This window comes from Rutilus rutilus (genome assembly GCF_951802725.1).
Source record: "Rutilus rutilus genome assembly, chromosome: 16".
Lineage (NCBI taxonomy): Eukaryota > Metazoa > Chordata > Actinopteri > Cypriniformes > Leuciscidae > Rutilus > Rutilus rutilus.
This window is the reverse complement of record NC_140224.1, coordinates 8,324,182-8,343,318: the sequence shown is the minus strand read 5'-3', so window position 1 is coordinate 8,343,318 and position 19,137 is coordinate 8,324,182. Positions and strand designations below refer to the sequence as shown.

Sequence of the window (19,137 nt, the reverse complement as noted above, 5' to 3'; positions counted from 1 at the left end):
TTATTCTAAAAGGCCTTTTACTTGCTTATAAAAAAAGACAACAGAAGGCATTTAGCAGATTGTATTCAACAGGTTTTTCAGCAGTTGATCATGCTGACGATTCAGAGGCCTTCAGATATTCTGATATCAAATATGATGCAATAGACTTTATAGGGTTAACTATACAAATTACATTAATAAACTATTTTTTTGCCAGCATTTTGGGAATAAATTTAGTGGAGGATGAAGCGAGTTGAAGGACGATTTTAAGGTTTCATTTTTGACGTGGAACATCATATTAGAAAGTCTCAGTCTAGTGCATAACTCTTAATGCATGTCTACTGTTTAGAGCACTCGACCTTTTTAAACTAAAGATTGGTTAAAAATAATACAGATGCTAGATATAATTTATCATAACTAATTATTAATTTTGTTGATCAGACGGCAGTGAAGTTTGCCACAAAGCAGAAAGACTTACTTTATCAGCACTAAGTAGGCTGTTCTCTATTTTTCCTCTGTCAAAAAATACTGCACCACCTTATCCACAATAATAAATGCAAAAAAATAAATAGTTATATTTCTCTAGCCATTTTTAAATAGGGCACATATCAGCTGGCAAAAAACAAATGAAAATAAAAAGCACAAAATTGAAGAACTTATCAAGTCTAAAATACATTCTTCACTGTTTTGTTTGTAGAATTTTGTGGTGAATTCTATCAGATAATAATAATAATAAATAATAATAATGAAAAAAGCATAACCCTGATGGACTGACAAAATTGGAAACAGTGTGATGCATCAGAATGAGACGAGTGCAAGTGCTGAGTCTGACCTTGAGGCCTAACAGTACATGTACCAGCATGCAATCGTATATTAACTGTAGCTCTATGGCACATTATTTGTTTCTTAAGAGTGACTATTCCTCTTTTTTCCAGTGCATGAGTGACAAATTGTCAGGAGTTCATAATGTTCCAAGTGCTTGCAAGTCATTCATCAACAAGCTTCCCATGCACCCGGAAACGGTACACACAAGTGTATTCAGGATGACCCCAGTTAGACAGATACAGAATTACAAGTTTAGCACCGTCTCAACACCAGAGGTGGCTAAACTAAAGATTAAAGAATACAAGGGTGTGTGAATAAAAAAATGAAAATGTGCATGGATAAATCTTATGATGGATGGATGCGCTTTTTGGAACTTCAAAAACTCTGGCGCCATTCAATGCCATTACAAAGCTGGGAAGAGCCAGGATATTTTTTAATACAACTCCGATTGCGTTTGGCTGAATGAAGAAAGTCATATACACCTAGGATGGCTGAGGGCGAGTAAATTGTGGGATATTTAAATTTCTGGGTAAACGAATCCTTTAAAGCAGGCATTCTCAACCCTGGTCCTGGAGGGCCACTGTCCTGCAGAGTTTAGGTCCAACCTTGATCAAACACACCTGCCTGTAGCTTTCTAGTAATCCTGAAAGGCTTAATTAGCTTAATTAGCTGGCTCAGGTGTGTTTGATCAAGGTTGGACCTAAACTCTGCAGGACAGTGGCCCTCCAGGACCAGGGTTGAGAATGCCTGCTTTAAAGCATCCTTCTCCATGACAGTCCATCAGCCAATCAGTTACGCCTTGATTTAATATTTATGCAGTGACAGGCTGATAAATGACTGAAATAACAAAATCACAATACTTGTCAAGAAGGTCTGAAGAGCATCTCCATCTTCTTCATAGACAAACTGTTCGAGCAACTGCCCCTCTTCCTGCTGCTCGTCATCAAGACCCTTTAACAGAACAGAGACTTTGACCAAGATAAGTCATCCTTTGTCTAATATATTGAAAGAAATTAGTCAGTGCTGGGTAGTAACTGATTATATGTAACCTGGATTACGTAATCAGATTCTAAAATTTAAATACTTGTAATTATGTAAGAATAGTTACTTTTTTTATTGAATTCATTACTTAATGTAATCATTGATTCTTCCTAATTTTTATATTGTTTAATCTAGATCAGCCACTAGTCAGGCTAGGCGACTATAAATTCATGGTAAATTGAGAGCACAGCATAAAATATAATTTTTTTAGTTAGTGAAAAAACACATTATATTCAAATCAGTGTTATAAACAAGTCAGGTCAAAAGCAATCAAAAATAGTCAGATTACACTATAAAAATTGTAGTTCGTGATGTAATCTATTACATGACACATTTTAGGTAATGCAATTTGTATTCAGTAATGGACTTCAATTTGCAATCTACCCAGCACTGTAGACAATTGAAAACCAGGAAACTTTATAAAATAAAATAAAAAGGTTGACTTCTAGGTTTGGGAAATTATGGATATTAATAACATTTCTACAGTGGATATACACTACTGGTCAATTCAATCAAATAAATGCAGCCTTGCTGAACAAAAGATACTCAAAAACAAAAATCAATTATTCCAAACAAATGACTGATAGTGTATATTCTAGTTTCACTCTATAATATATTATTTGCTAGAAATTGCAAAAAAAAAAACATTTTTTAAAAACAAATCTTATTCATTAATATATTCATTGGAGAGATGTAGAAACCCTGATATTATTTGAGCTATTATATTATGTGTACTTGCATATACATTGAAGTCTCGTGGGGCACTGCTAATGTTGCCGGTGGGCGACAGGGATTTGGGCGTATGATCCAGAGAAAAGGCTGTAGGCACAATCTTCATGGACAAGCCGATCACCAGATAACCATATGAACCTTTAAATGCACAGCAGTTCCCAGGATGCACATCTGGCTGTAGGGACAAATGGATGAAGAGAAACAGTGATAAAGACAGAAGAGAAAGAGACCATTGGAAATCAAAGCTTGACTTTACAAATGAATACACATGAAATGAGAGTTTTCAAAGGTTTCAGACCTGTATGACTACACGTGGTGACTGAGAGAAGTACCACAGCGGGAGGCCAAACAGACTCATCAGTGCCGTTTTGGTGTTGAAGGACTCTGACCAATGAGTGCTTACGATGCTGCCTCCTACAGACACAAAGAAATGCAGATCTTGTCATATTTAGGCTAGTATCATGCATTAGACGTTTGCCCAACAGTCTGTGGGTGTGACGTCTGAGGCAAAGGCACACAAAATGGGAAACACTTTCAAAGTAAACACGAGATTCAAAGTCGTCATTGTGACGTCAAACCCCCTCATGGAATAAAAAAAGTTGTGTTCACAGCTGTGACAATGAGCACTTATCAGGATCAGCTAAATCATTGGTTCTCAAAGCGTGGGGGTGCACAGATACTGCGGCAGAAAAAAGATCAGCAGAAAAAAGAAAAACAGCCATTGCAGAGTGAATAGCGGTTAGCGCTCTGCATTTATAAAGCGGCATCGAACGGCAATCACACCGAATCGTTGTTCAGACCGTTGACTTGTCACCTTTGGAACAAGCCCAACATAGAAGTTGCTCGCCATAAAAAAGCACCTCTTCAGAGGACCGAATCACAAGCTGCTATTGTGAACATGCCACTCCGCTGCTGTGTGTGTGTTCTGGTGAGAAGAAAAACTGTTATATATATTGGCTCTTTTATATTATTGTTCATCCAAAGCATCACTAAATATTTAAATGTTATGTTCTGATCTATCATTCTCTTACTGTTACATGATTCAGTGACATTGTCAAGTGTATTTTAACTGTGAGGTGCCCACACTTGAAAAGGACCAGACTTGGGATTTCACTCAGAATAATATTTATTTTGATCAGTTGATGTAGCAATGTAGTAGGATCAGATGTAACAGGTGAAAAACCTTTAAATAAATAAAAGAAACAAGAAAAACACAAACATTTAAAATAAACAGGTATTTTCCTAACACAGGAAAGGTCAAATGCATTTTTACAGGCAACACAGATTGGTCTTTTACTCTGCATTTTACAAGCAACACTATACCAATCTAAGCATTTGGTCTTATCAGTTTATCAGTATCTCTTTAAACCATGCAGTAATAATTACTTTCAAACTTCACCTGTAACATTAACACATTTACCACATTAAATACCAAACAGACAAAACAGACAAAGGATTTAAACGAGAGTCTGTGAAACAAGAGTCCACGTGAGCTTACCGATAGCCCGTCATAATCAAAAAGTCCCAGTTCCTCACAGTGAATGAGTTTGTGCCTCTGCCGACCTCTTTGTCCGTCGTCCTCCAGTCAAATGACTAATGCGCGTATTTGAAACACTGAACTAGGCGCGAGCTTCTAATTTCCCCAATTCAATTCACCTGGTTGAGCCTGCACCAGAGTCACGTGCGGGCTGGCATGCAGAGTGCGCGCAGGGGAGGCGGCATGCAGGAGAAAGAAATGACGGGCATGCAGGAGAAAGAAATGACGGGTACACAGAAGACAGCCACACCTCCACCGGGTTAGCGCGACACCTCCCACTCGATCTTTTACGTGGCGATGCCCGGAAAGATCGCACTCAAGTGGGCTGGTCTCCGACCTGATCTTCCACCGGTACGAGGACCACAAGGCGCCGGACGTCCCGATGCAGAATGGTACTCAATTCGGGATCTCTGGCACCCGGTTTTGGATTTCTCACCGAAATGCTGGAGCTTAGAGAGACCCTCACATAAACATCTCGAATAACACTTCTGGAATCAGGATTCACGCCAACGACTCTTGCAAGTCTGAACTGCCCTCTCAGTGCGTTTTGGTCACAGAGCCAAACTATGTCTCCAACGGCAACGTTCCTTTCAGCAGTATGCCACTTACTGCGAATGAACAGGTTCGGACCAGCGAGTTGGCTCCAGGACTTCCAGAAATTGTTGACTATAGTTTGTACTTCTTTGAGTCTTTCAAATGGATAAATGGTGTGGTTGACAGTTTTGAAGTCTCCACTTTGTGTGGCTCGACCAAGCAACAAGTTGTTCGGCGTGATGTACTGGATGCACTCTTCTCGGCTCTGAACTCTGGCGTCGATGGGTCTCTCATTAGCAAGATTGGCAGCTAGCTGGAGCACAGTCAGAAACTCACTGAAGGTAAGGCCTTCTACATTGGCAAGACTTTGGAGGGCTCTTTTCGTGACTCTGACAGCAGTTTCGGCGGCCCCGTTTCGGTGAGGTGAATCGGCCGGGAGGATTTTCCACGTCCAGGTGGTCTCATTTCTGGCAGCATACTCTTCAAGCGACTCTTTGTTCTGTTGATTCAGGTAAGTATACATTTCTTTTAGGACAGGTTTTGCTCCGACAAAGTTCGTACCAGGATCAGACCAGATTTTCCGGGGATGGCCTCGGACAGCGGTGAACCTCTGGTAGGTAAGCAGAAAGCTCTCTGTTGACAATGTGTTTGCTAACTCGACATGGATGGCTCGGCTGGACATACAGCAAAATACGACGCCCCATACTTTCATAGTTACTCTCTTCTTGACATCATCCTTCACATGGTAAGGTCCAAATAGGTCAACAGATGTGAACTCGAATGGTGCAGCAGGACTTGACCTCTCTTCAGGTAAGTTTCCCATTATCTGCTTGCAGGTTCTTGCTTTTACTTTCCTGCAGACGATACACTTGTCAACGACTTTTCGGGCAATAATTCTTCCTCTTATGACCCACGCCGCCTTCCTCCGCAGCAGCAGAGTTCCCGCCACTCCATCATGTCCCTCGCTGTGCGCTTCTCTGGCTAGCAGGGTGGATAACAAAGCTTGGAATGGTAGAAGAGGAACAGCTCTGCGGTCTTCTCCGAAGGTCTGGACTCTGCCACCACAAACCAGAAGTCCACTAGTCTGATCCCTGTAGACGACTAGTCTGTCTATTGTGGCGCTTGGGAAGTCGACGCCCTCCTGTGCTGCTAGACAAAGGTCTCGGAACACGTCTCGTCTTTCGCTGACTGTAAGGACACCTGAGGATGGTACTGCCTCCCACTTTTCTTGGTCTCTGATCTTGGCACTCAGGAACTTTTTAGCTGCTCTCCAGATCCACGCCACAGTCCCGACCAGCCTTCTCAGGTTGCTAAAGCGCCTTTTATCGACGAGCTGTCGAATTGCTGCTCCTGCTGGTGGTCTTCTGGACTCTACCCGGGCTGGATCGTGTGATGGATCGTGTACAGTCTTCAGGCGACTTCTGGTAAGTACTGCTACAAATGTCTTTTTCTGGATCTTTGAGACTTTGTCTCGAGCTTGGGCTGCGACGTCTCTAGCGGATTTCTTTGGCCACTCATCGTCAGGAAGTTGGAGGAACTTTGGACCCGACTGCCACTCGGAGTCCTCAGTTAGGGCATCTGGATTGGCCCCTCTGGTGATGATGTCTGCGATGTTTGCTAGCCCTGGAATCCACCACCAGTCCTGGACGTCGGTGCTGCTCTGAATCTCGCCAACACGGTTTGCAAGAAGGTCTGGTTGCCATAACTCTCACGCTGTATTGCACCCAGGACGGTCTGACTGTCGACAAGATGGTACCATTTCTCGACCTGGAGTCGGCAGTGTCTCTGGAAGTAGGTCTTGAGGCGGGCTGCGAATACGGCTCCGCACATCTCAGCTTTCACAGGATCGCCTCTGTGGTCGAGAGGGGTCAGCTTGGCTTTGGATTCGACCAGTCTCACAACAACACCATGGCTGCAGCTCCAGCGAAGATACATCACCGCGCCGTATGCGTGTTCGCTGCCATCAGAGAACATCGTGATGGCACTGGGCTTTGCGCAGAGATCTGGTGGAGTCAGGGATCTGGCGAAGCGAAGTTGGCTCAGGTCGGCATATTCTTCTAATAGCTTTATGGCGTCTTCTCGGAGACATTCAGACAAGGCAGCGTCCCACGTGTCTTCTAAGCAGTACCTTACTTTAGCTTCTTAGAAAGCTCTCCTGACCAGAATGGCACCTTTTTGCTTGACAGGAGTCACAAGGCCGAGTGGGTCGTACAGGCCAGAAACTTGGCTTAGAAGCTCTCTTCTAGTGAGTGGATCAGGAGTTTGATTTCTAACTTCTTCTCTCAGCAGGTTTTGACCAAGGCGCATCTTCCTCTTTTTCTTTGAAAAGTTCACTGCAACCATGACATGAAGCTTGTCATCATCGATGGTGTAACCAAGGCCAAGGGCTTTGTTGTCATCTTCCATCAGCTGGTTTGGCAGGATCATAGTCTTTGGCTCTGTTCTGGGCATTTCACTCTTGGGATCTTTCCTCCCACTTCGAAAAGAGTAGACCCAGGGCTTCATGTAGAATCCTCCAGCTTTCAGGATGTGCTCGATGTTAGCTGTGAGGCATTTCAGATGGTCAAGGTCGTTGTGCGAAGTCAGAATGTCGTCGACGTAGGCATCTTCTTCCAGCACGCGTCTCTCTTCTTTGAAGTGACTGAATGAAGGCAAGTTTGCAGTCTCTCGCATGGCGACTTGGGCTATGCAACCAGCAGGTTTGTCTCCAATGTTGACTCTTGTGATGGCATAATCCTCTATTTCAGTATCTTCACTGTTACGCCACAGGAATCTGTGCAGGTGGACCTCTCGATCTTCCAGCCAGACGGAGTTATACATCTTGCGGATGTCACCAAGGGCAGCATAGACACCAGTTCGGAACCTCAGCAGGACAGCTCTGATCGGGTTCAGGACGTCAGGACCTCTTCAGACTGAGACCTCTGTACTTTTGGCTGCTGTTCCACACTAGTCTGACTGGGGTGGAAACTGAGTGTGGATTCGGCGCGATGAGATGGCTTATGTACCACACTGGTCCGGTCCAACTCTGCAGGACGTCTTCGGACAGCTTTATTGCAGCTCTGTTGTTCACCATCTCATGGATTTGCGCAGTATAGGCCGTCTTCCACTGCTGCTCACACTCTTTCTCCGTCTTCTCGAGGTCGGCTCTCTGCTGGTCGCTTAACTCAGGTGCGTCAGTCTCCTCGCACTGTGCAATGTAAGCAGCCTCAATCTCCTCATTTACATCCATCACTTTGGAGCCCTCCGCTGTGAGTCTTTTGAAGTTACTCTGTAGCTCCTCCACAGACATCTCCATGTGGGTCCTCATTATATGGTTGGTAAGTCGGGAAAAAAGTTTCTTTGCTGTTGTTCGCTCCATTTTCAGCTCTTCGAGTGACTTGGACTCGGCCATGTTGCTTTTCTGGCTGTTGGACGAACAGGTGGACGGCAGATAGTTGGCTTTCCTCCAGGCCCCCAGGTGGAATCTTCCCCTCTTGTGGCAGGCTTTTTGTGGAGTCTTCACTGGTCAAGGCCGGTTTTTCACTGTCAAGTGTATTTTAACTGTGAGGTGCCCACACTTGAAAAGGACTAGACTTGGGATTTCACTCAGAATAATATTTATTTTGATCAGTTGATGTAGCAATGTAGTAGGATCAGATGTAACAGGTGAAAAACCTTTAAATAAATAAAAGAAAAAAGAAAAACACACACATTTTAAATAAACAGGTATTTTCCTAACACAGGAAAGGTAAAATGCATTTTTACAGGCAACACAGCTTGGTCTTTTACTCTGCATTTTACAAGCAACACTATACCAATCTAAGCATTTGGTCTTATCAGTTTATCAGTATCTCTTTAAACCATGCAGTAATAATTACTTTCAAACTTCACCTGTAACATTAACACATTTACCACATTAAATACCAAACAGACAAAACAGACAAAGGATTTAAACGAGAGTCTGTGAAACAAGAGTCCACGTGAGCTTACCGATAGCCCGTCATAATCAAAAAGTCCCAGTTCCTCACAGTGAATGAGTTTGTGCCTCTGCCGACCTCTTTGTCCGTCGTCCTCCAGTCAAATGACTAATGCGCGTATTTGAAACACTGAACTAGAGCTTTCAGAAGGCCAAGTGCAGATGCGCCATTTTTTGTCAAGCAGTTAGCTAGCTGCTCTTTAGTGGCTGACCACAAGATCTGCTGAATAGTTCCAGAGTGTATAAGCTCCTTCATACTGCTGATTTCTAGACGCAGTCTCTTTTCGGTTACAGATTTTGTAGATTTGAGAGCATCGAGAAGGGAATGATTGTCTATTACACACACAATAGGCACATTGATGCATGAGCAGCCACCAGTGGTAATCTCAGAGTATAGTGTAGCGAGGAAAACTGCAGTCAACTCCATCGGCAAGTGCCAAAGTCTCTCCTGAGAAGGTACTCCGTACATCTCTCCTGATCCATTTTGACTGCCAAGATATAGGTGAAAATGTTCCATTTTCCCCCATAAGCATGATGAAATGTCCACCCTGTGTGCCACTGTCCGGAAGATTTCCCATTGAGGAATCACTGTACACCACCAATTTAACAGAACTGTTTTCCCCCCAAGTACTGGAACCTCAAGATGACCTCTTCTGATTTCAGTTTTCTGATTAGTTTATTTGCACAATGCAGGGTCTGAACAGTAGCATGCTTTGTGTTAGATGCCAACATGGATATGTCATATATTATGTCAGGTCGGCTTTGTCTGGCAACCCACAATATTTGTCCAATCTTTGATTTTAGCATGTCCATCTCAACGTCTGTCAATGACGCTTCACGTTGTGTTGCTCTGGTGGGGTCCACTGGGATGGGTTGCAGATTTTTTATGTACGTTCCTTGTTGTACTTGTATTTCATCCTCCTAAGAATGTACTTCTATTCCAATGTAGCTGAAACTGTCATGTTCATCCCGTCCGACTTGAAAGGCAGCTTTCAATTGAGGAATGATATTTATGGAGAATGCATCTGTACCACCCCAAATAAAGTCATCCACATGTGACGCAAGAATCCCCATCACTTTGCAGGAATCATCCACCCAGTAAAATACTGCTGGATCTACCTTTGATACTGTAGCTCCCAATTGTTGCATGGTGTCTTTCACTCTATTGTACCCGAATAAAGAAGCATCTGTTAGGCCATAAACATTTTTTTTCAACTTCCATATGGTAACTTTGTTCTGCACTTCTTGTGGTGGGCGAATGTAAATATCTCTGGTTAACTCTTTACCTTGTAAAAAGGCTGCTTTAATGTCCATGGAGTTAAGCTGCCATTTATTTTGACATATGACTGCCATGATCATTTTTAGAGACTCCGAGGCACATGTAGGTGAGTCTTTGGGAAGGTCTTGAGTGTTCATTTCTTCAAAGCCTCTGGCCACTAGTCTAGCCTGCGCGTTTTGCTGGATTTTCTTCACATTGTAGAACTATAAACTTAAATTACTCCGTCATTTATGGTCATACAGAAAAAAAGAAATATAAAAAAAGAATCTGTGATATTTCTACTTTTGTATGTGTCCACTTACAATCAAATCAAAACATTGTGCTTTTGTAAAATAAAGAAAATAAACAGGGTGTGCGTTCTGCCTCTCCGTCGCGGTGAACTTTTTTTTCTTGAGCACGTCTATTCACCTTATTTTCGAACGCGGAAGTAAATATGGGTCCAGTTTCCGGTTTTTGTGCGGCACTTCCGTTTCCTCGCTTCTCTGGGCTAACTAACGATATCGATTGCGAAGGATTATGCAGAGTTGACAGAAAAATGTTACACATGCCGTAGCAGATGAATACAATAAAGAACTAAAGCCCCGCCTCACCCAGGTCGGGTTCTGGACCTGGTTGAAAACACTCATGCATCTAGCTGGCAGATTGCCAAAACTTCGCCGGCGCCTTCAGCACCGCCCTAAACACGGTCGAGCCAACGCTGGACTAAGTTAATATATCTATGGAGGTAGGCTATTTTGTCATGTCAAATGTATTAATAATGTCATCAGAATGCAACCAAAGCACATGATAGCAATAAGTAGATCATAGATGGCTATAAATAATTATAAATCATACAAAATAAATGCCATGATGATCATGCCATGATGACTAGATTTTATACAGGGGTTACTATAATGATTTTGTTTCTCCTTGGAGTTTTTATTCAGACTTCGTAGCCCAGCCACTTTTCTGGTATCGGGTGGTCTTCTGTAGGTCTTGTGTTCACGAAATGAAAAGAACAAACATACGGTCGTTTCTTCAAATGGGCTGCGTGGCGTGTCCGTTATTTCGGCTTCCATGTTAACCGGTTATTTAGAGCTTGCACACTGCCTGCGTGACACGCGCGTCTCAGGGAAAATGCGTGCATGCTAGAAATAGAATCGATGCCTATTTTTCACGCGACACGCAAGCGTTTTGGAAGCGCTTCCAGGCAAAATAGAATAGGAAAATATGTTTGTATGTCATTTTGATATGAATACATATTAATGACATTTTGATGTTTGAATTTAGGTTTTGACATAAATGCAGATATAGCCTAAATGTAAAAATATATATATATATTATCGATTTTCAAATATTGCACCTGTCAATACAGAACGAAATATTCTGTAGCCTATTTTGCCGTTAATACTGCCGACGTTGTCTTTGCTGCTATATATTTATGTTTAACATTAAGTGCCTTCCACAACTCTCTCCCCATATGTCGAATATATCACCAATGAGGCTTATCATGTCACCTAGCAGCAGCAACGCCTCGTCAGAGACGTTTCTGGTGTGCAAAGACATAGAAAACACCACGCAACAGAAACGCCACGCAGCCAGTGTGTCGCCGGTCGTATAGGGCGCCTGATTATTAAAATGTCAATAATTCGATGATTAAAACACTCCTGCTCCAAGTAAATCTTTCTTTTGTGCCAGTTATTATGACAACCTCTAACTGCACAAACAATCCCGGTCTTCCTCGAAGCCATAACGATGAGTTTGTTGTTACGAACAACGCTCGCCAGTGACCGGAAGTGCCTTACCGGAAGTCTCGCACAAAATACCGTCAACTGGCTGCGTCCGTATTTCCGTTAAAAATAAGGTGAATAAACTGAAACAAAACTCAGCGAATACTTGTCACACATTTATGAGCCATATACCTTTATAAACATTTAAGTGTGTACTTTTAAATGATCGGATTCAAACTGAAAACAAATATTCTCTGTTTAAGTAATTTGTATAAAACCAACAAGATGTCCAGCTTCTCAAACGCTTCCTAATTACTTTTAATTTGAACACGCCCACTCGCGCAAAACACATTCACATGCAAATCTCCACATGGAAAGCGAACATTACCTCAAAAAAAAAAACACCAAAACACTTCACAAGTCTCTGCTTTTCGTTGAGTTTGAAAGGCGCACCGTGAGCTTACATTGGATTTAGGCTACCTCAGAAGAAGAAGAACGCGATTTGAAGACAAGAAAGGTGTAAGGTAAGACATTCTTACATATTAGTTTGTTATTGTTGCATAAATTTCACATTGCAGTTGAACTGTTGCTAGATATATGGTGAATATTGTAATATTTAGACCCGTGTTTACTGTTACTGTGTTTGTGGATATCTGCTCAAACGTAGATATGTATATGGTAACCATAATGTTTTATATTTGAGCGCGGTCGCGTTTGAATGTATCATATTTGATACATTCGAAAAGCAAAACGCACCAAACGGCTTCATGTTTTTACTATTATCTCATTTCATATCATCATAACGAATGGAAACATTTGAAGTAACATGATAATATATTTTTCTCTAGCTTAGTTGTTACTGAAATCTTTTTGAAGATTTATAGGCTGCTATGGTTATTGTTATTTTATGCAGCACTGCGCATAGCCTATGCCTACAAGGCACAACAAACCTGGTGTTCATTATATTATAAATGATATAATATCATTTATATATTGATATGATATAAAAAAAAATTATACTTCATAAAAAAAAAAAAATAAAAAAAAACACCTTTCCCTTTAAAACCTCACTTATCGGGCTTATGCTACTCTGAATAATGCCTGAACTTCGTATTTTGAGCACTTCTTGCGTTGTTGTTTTTGCCTCTTCATGATGACTCGCTTAATTTAGTCCTAATTTGTAAGTCGCTTTGGATAAAAGCGTCTGCTAAATGACTAAATGTAAATATTATTGTTGGAAACATTTGTGTGTGTGTATTCTGTGAATTTTAAAAAGCAATTTTAACCAGAAAAATCTAAAATGTATTCCCCAAATCGTGCAGGCCTTTCTCTTGATATCAGTATGTTCACTTTTTTTTTTTTTTCAGGGCCCAGATGCCACTGAGTCCTGCTGACTTCAACATTCACATGAGTCTCTGTACATGAACATGGTAAAGTGAAAATCAAACACCTTGGAAATGAAAGGTATGTACAATGTTTTTAGGAATGGCACAAAGGTCTCTGTCTTTGGATCATTGGTTATCTTTGGATTATGTTGTGTTGTAAATAAATCAAACAATCTAAAAGCCATTCTTTTTTAAATCTCCTCATTCTTTGTGCAAGGTTGCTCAGAATGACAGGGCCTGATAGCTCCTAATAGGGCAGTTAGGGGAGGGTCTTTGTCTTTCTCAGGTGTGAAAAGCTTACATATTAATGAGCTCCCGCATAAAGCTTTGTGGCACAAAACACGTCGTAAAAATTTTAAATCAATATATTGTCTTATCTGAATGAGCAGTCAGGGTGATTTTCACATCATTTTAGAGCAAATATTCTAGGCTACGTCATACAATTTTCAAAAGTCTTGTAAAGAAATAATCAGTATGGGTTTCATGGCCTTATTTCAGTGAGAATCTTTTTTTGTATTTTCACAAACCATGCATAAATGTCATTATCTCAAAACTACAAACTTTTACATACATGCTGCTGATATATTATTGTAGCAGAGTTTGTGCTGAATACAGTGTAATTAGACTTTAGCCATGAAAATGTCACAAGTAACAGAAATAAGCACAAATGTCAGAGCATGTCAGAACACCTCCAGGGCCCAGAAAACACCTCAGACCCCAGAGGGTTAATAGGTGCAGGTGATTAGAAATTTATGCAGAGAGTGTGGTTTGGATGCCACTGGATCTCGAACTGACCTCTTTTTAAGACTTTCGCAAGAAATGAAGTCACGAGAGGCATATGACAAAGTTTTTGAGAAAATTTGGGCTGCCTCAGGTAAACCTCAATATTGCAAATGAGAACAGTAATAGCAGTAACTCTAAAATATACAATGTGACATTGATAACATGATTAGGTCTTGCATGAGTATACAAAGGATTACCGTTTCTAAAAATCTGCTTTTCTTTTATGTATTTGCATTTTAGGTGGCTGGGCTGTGATTATGTGTCCATGTGGCATTGTCTACAGTTTGAAATGCAACATCCGAGCAGAGATCCCGCGTGATTTTGCGGACATGCTTCTTTCATGGAAGCATATGCCGAACATTGTCATCTACGACTTTGCACGTAGACTGTCAGCCCACACTAACCTAAGACAACCACAAACAATACCCTTCACACCATTTGAAGGGAGGTTAATGGACCCAACAGCAGAAAACATTGCGAAAGCCAAAGCTGGAAACGTAAAGGTGTCACTACCCTGGCTGACATGCAAAAAGGAAAATCCTGACCCTGATGGCCACCCTATTACTGGTTCAGCAGAACATTATGTTCTGTATGACCGGTTCCATGAGGACAACACAAAGGACGCTCGAGATTCACTGCGGAAGCTTCGCCTGGTCCTGCAACTGGCTGGAAAAGTTAACAGCCAAGTCGTGGAACAGTTATTTGCAAAACAAAAACAAAAAAACTACTTCCTAAACATGGCTTTGCCGTCGACTCATGTGTTCCTCATGCGAAACATAATTCACCATTACAATATTCGCAAAAATGAAGAACGACTTAAGCACATGAAAAAGGAGTTTCAGACAAACATTGTAATGAATGTCCACAGCCAGGCTGTTTTGGGTAATTTTTCACTGTACTTGTGCACTTTTGTTATGAATGTAACATTTTATTACTCATTGGACTGATCTGTTAATTTATGTTTTTGTAGAACATATAACATCTGAGGAATCCATGGATGTGTCAGTAGGTAAGTCAATTGTTGTGTCCAGTCCCCTCCCTCAGGTGGAGCTACACAAAGTTTATGATTTCTAAGCTTGATTGTTTTTTTACCTTACTTTCAGTAGCAGTACCAGACACCATTTTAAAACCCTCAGCAACCATTGCCATCCCTGCAGTGAGTGACAATGCATCACCAGCCATTACAGCAACCTAGTGTTGTCACGATACCAAAAGTATTGTTTCGATACCGATACCAAGTCAAGTATTGCGATTTCGATACTTTTTCGATACTTTTCCTGAAAAGGGAGAAACACTCTCAAATATCATTACTGTGCTTTATTTTAAAACCGGGACAACATTCTAATCATATAACACACTAATAAATGAACATATGAACAGCAGATATATTAAACATTTGAACAAAATATGAAATATCAAAATATAAAAAAATTATTAGAGCAATGACATTCAAGGTCATTTTTTTAAATAAATTTAGCAGCATTTTCTCATTTATCATAAGAAACATAAGAGCTTTATCTTGATTCTGAACTTTGAATACAAATATGAACAGCGATTATATTAAACAATGTTTAATATTGGTAACATATGATAAGCCTCATTGGTGATATATTTGACGTGGGGAGAGAGTTGTGGAATATAGCAGCAAAGACAACGTCGGCAGTGTTGACGGCAAAATAGGCTACAGAATAATTCGTTCTGTATTGAGAGGTGCAATATTTGAAAATCGATTATATTTTTTAAAATTACATTTATATTGTATTTATGTCAAAACTTTCAAACATCAAAATGTCATTTATTAATATGTATTCGTGTCAAAATGACATAGAAACATCTTTTCCTATTCTATTTTGCCTGGGAACGCTTCCAACACGCGAAAAATAGGCGTCGGTTCTATTTCTAGCATGCACGCATTTTCCGCGCGTCTCGAGCTGCGCCCAGACGCGTGTGTCACCCAGGTAGTTAACATGGGAGCCGAAATAAAAACGGACACGACACGCAGCCAGTGTGTCGCCGGCCTTACAAATCTGGAACGCGGTCATTCTTAGTAGTATGGATACTAATAAATTAAGGAATCGTGACGTTGTTAATTTCCGATTTACTTTTGAAGTATTGGTGCACCGTGCAACAGAGCAAGGTAGGCAACTTACTTCCATATGTCACTCCTCGCGTCATCAAGTCGTGGACCACTTGTGCTCGCACATGCAGCCATCTCGCTGTAGTGTTTTGTCACATCATGACACTGACAGCGGCAAGTTCTTTGCTGCGTGCGTCAGGAAAAAAACACAGACGTCCATAGGGGTTTTTTTTTTTTTTTTTTTTTTTTAAGTATCGATACTGATAAATTTAGGTATCGCGGCGTTTTTAATTTCCGAGTATCGCGATACTTTTGAAGTATCGATACACCGTGCAACACTACAGCAACCACTGCCATTTCTGCAGTGAGTGACACTGCATCACCAGCCATTACAGCAACCATTGCCATCCCTGCAGTGAGTGAGACTGCATCACCAGCCATTACAGCAACCATTGCCATCCCTGCAGTGAGTGAGACTGCATCACCAGAAGCCGCTGCTTTGGGACCAACAACCCTGTTGGAATATTTTTCACCAGTAAAGCCGTGGGAAAGGGACTGGCATCCATTTCCAAGAAAAACTGGTAAAATTATTGTTGAAATTTAATGTGCATGCATTTGCAGTCGAGCACTATTGTTTGACTATTTAACAAAAAAAAATTTATAGCTTGATTACGTGCTGGATGTCAATCGGCCTGGAGCTGAAATTATTGTCAAGGAGGGGAAATTGTGTCTCATTAGAGAGGAGTTTTGGAGCTTGGGTTTGCTGAGGGATATGGATTCCCACGTAAGCAGTCTGCATTTGGAAAGCTATATTTGTATTTAAACATTCACTAATGAGTGACTAATTTATTTATTGCAGATTGGAAACACCTGCATGCAGCTTATTATTGAAATGGCTCGGAATATTGTATGTATATAAAATATTACAATGTAAACTGTCAAAGAGTATACATGTGTCTGAATCAACCTACATTTTTGCTTGCTTTCTTTTTCCATAGGGCAAAGATATATGCATAGAGAACTTTTATGTTGTTCCTACTTGGAAGGAAACCCCAAACATTGTTACAGCATTACCGGTGAGTGTATATAGTGAGTGGGAGGTAAAAACTATAAAAAATTCATAAAATTTCATATTTTCTGAAATCAATTTTAGGAGGATGCAGATATGAAAGACTTGCTAGTCTTCCCAGCATGGACAAAAGCTAATGGCCCTGACCACTACATTGTCTGTGTAAGGAATTATTTCTTACTAGATATTGAATGTCTCATAGATATGCTGATTACAGCGTAATTGGTGTGTTTCTAAAACTAAACTAATCATCAATGCTTCTTCCAAGAACTTTAAAATGAAATCTTGTTACACCTTAACACATTATAGATTATGAGGCCACTTCGAAGGGAAATAGTCTTTTTAGACTCTCAGTACGCAGAGCACGAATCCGACTTTGGAGATGAGGAATACAGAGAAATTTTTAGGTCCAGCTATGAATTTAGACATGCAGTTTCAGGCTCTAATTTTGGCTATGTTCCTTTAGCCATTTCTAGCTTTTGTTCTACTATACAATTAGCTTTGTTCAAAGTTTAAAGGCCATGTTTTATTGCCTTAACTCTAATTTTTGGCTATGTTCTCCTAGCCATTTCTTGCATGTTTTGGCTACGTTCATTTAGCCTTTTTTGCATGGTGTGTCTGTTCTCAGGTTACAGATGAGCTGTCATTTAAATTTGATCAATCATATTCATGTTTTTTTCTACAGACAAATTGCCAACCAAATTGATCCAGGGATCTGGACAGAAATGACTGGAAAGGATTTTTCGGTGATAATTCTACTGCAAAAATTATTATTTTGCATCCGTACCTTTGATCTATTAATAATTTCTAAACTGACTTTTTCTCCTTTTCTCAATCATAGGCTTTGCCACGTCAGACAAGAGGGAATGACTGGTGTTTTTGTGCTGATGGTAGGGTCTTTAATTTGTTTATAAGTAAGGTCTAGTGAACAGTGTTAACAACAGCTTGTCTCCTGTATTTCAGTACAGCCTCTCAATGGTCTGTGACATCGAGTTCGATTTCCAGGAGGTAAGTTAATAAAAAGAAATTTATGTTTATTTTATTTACTTTAAGTTTATTTGGTAAAAGTAGAAAACAGTATGACCTTTAATTGGGCATTTCTTTCAGGTTGACATGCCCATGATTAGAAAATGGTGGTGCCTTGTGCTAATGGAACGATTTCAAATTGACGGGTATATCAAAAAGTATTGTACATTTTGGTAAAATATTATTCAGAGGTCCCATATATGAGTTAAATCTGTCATGTTACTTATGAATATTTTGTCAATACAACATTTTATTTAGCATGAGTAACAAAACACCCTTAATAATTCTCTTAAGAGACAATTTCTTTTTTTTTCTTTTTTTATTCCTATAATTTTTTTTTATTATTATTGTTTGCAAGCTATGGGCACAGGTTTGCCTTCTGGACAGACGAGGCAAAATGCTTATTAGAGGCAAAAACTCAACCTCTGTATAGGCTAAAAAGAAGCAGAAGCACCACACATGATGTCCCACAGCACGTCCAAGCAGCCCAAGATCGGACAAGAACCGAAGAAGCACTGGTGGACTGCATTGTGACTTCAAAGGGAACAGAGCAGCATTTAGTGGTACTGAAATGGTCCTTTTTCACCATTTAAAGATTAGCATTCCTAAATGACTCACCCAGGGCTGTGATCATTGTCAACTTCAACATTGTCAATTGATTATCCAATATGCTCTTAACTATATTTTTAATGGTTATGCCAATTATTCATTGATGGCTTGTGTATATATAAAACAACACTTTTTGTTTGCCCCGCAGGATGTTCTCAATGGGAAACCATCAAAGTGGTTCCCCCTAAAGCCACGTGTGCCAGTCTACATGGACAGTGAGCAGCAGTGTGCCATTCTTTTTGAACACCTCAAAGCTCTGCTGCATAATTCTAAAACTCAACTTCACAAATGAAGTGGAGTTCATTTGTAGTTTTCTTTTTCCTGAGGTAGGCCTGAACATGTTTGTCAATTGGATTGTTTCTATTATTGCCATATATGCAATGTTTTATACATTAATTAATTAATGTATTTATTTATATGGACAGGCCATCATTCATGGCCTATGTGAGCTGCAGGCATTATCCTGGCAGGAGGCTGAGGAGGTGTTCCTCCGTGGCCCTACTTATCACCCTAGGTATGCTTGTAATTTGCATTTGCAAAAAAAATATTTATTATTACACAATATTTTTGACAATGGCATTCATCTTTTATTTTAGT

The 19,137-nt window shown here is 40.4% G+C and overlaps 1 pseudogene across 1 annotated transcript; it reads left to right on the top strand.

Moving 5' to 3' along the window:
• Positions 1-13,795: 13,795 nt before the first annotated feature.
• LOC311305690 lies at positions 13,796-17,801 on the top strand (annotated as a pseudogene). Its single transcript has 9 exons — positions 13,796-13,850; positions 14,000-14,140; positions 16,202-16,417; positions 16,501-16,620; positions 16,696-16,743; positions 16,835-16,912; positions 16,990-17,067; positions 17,591-17,651; positions 17,747-17,801. The product of its transcript is annotated as an uncharacterized misc_RNA (transcript).
• The last annotated feature ends 1,336 nt before the right edge of the window (positions 17,802-19,137 follow it).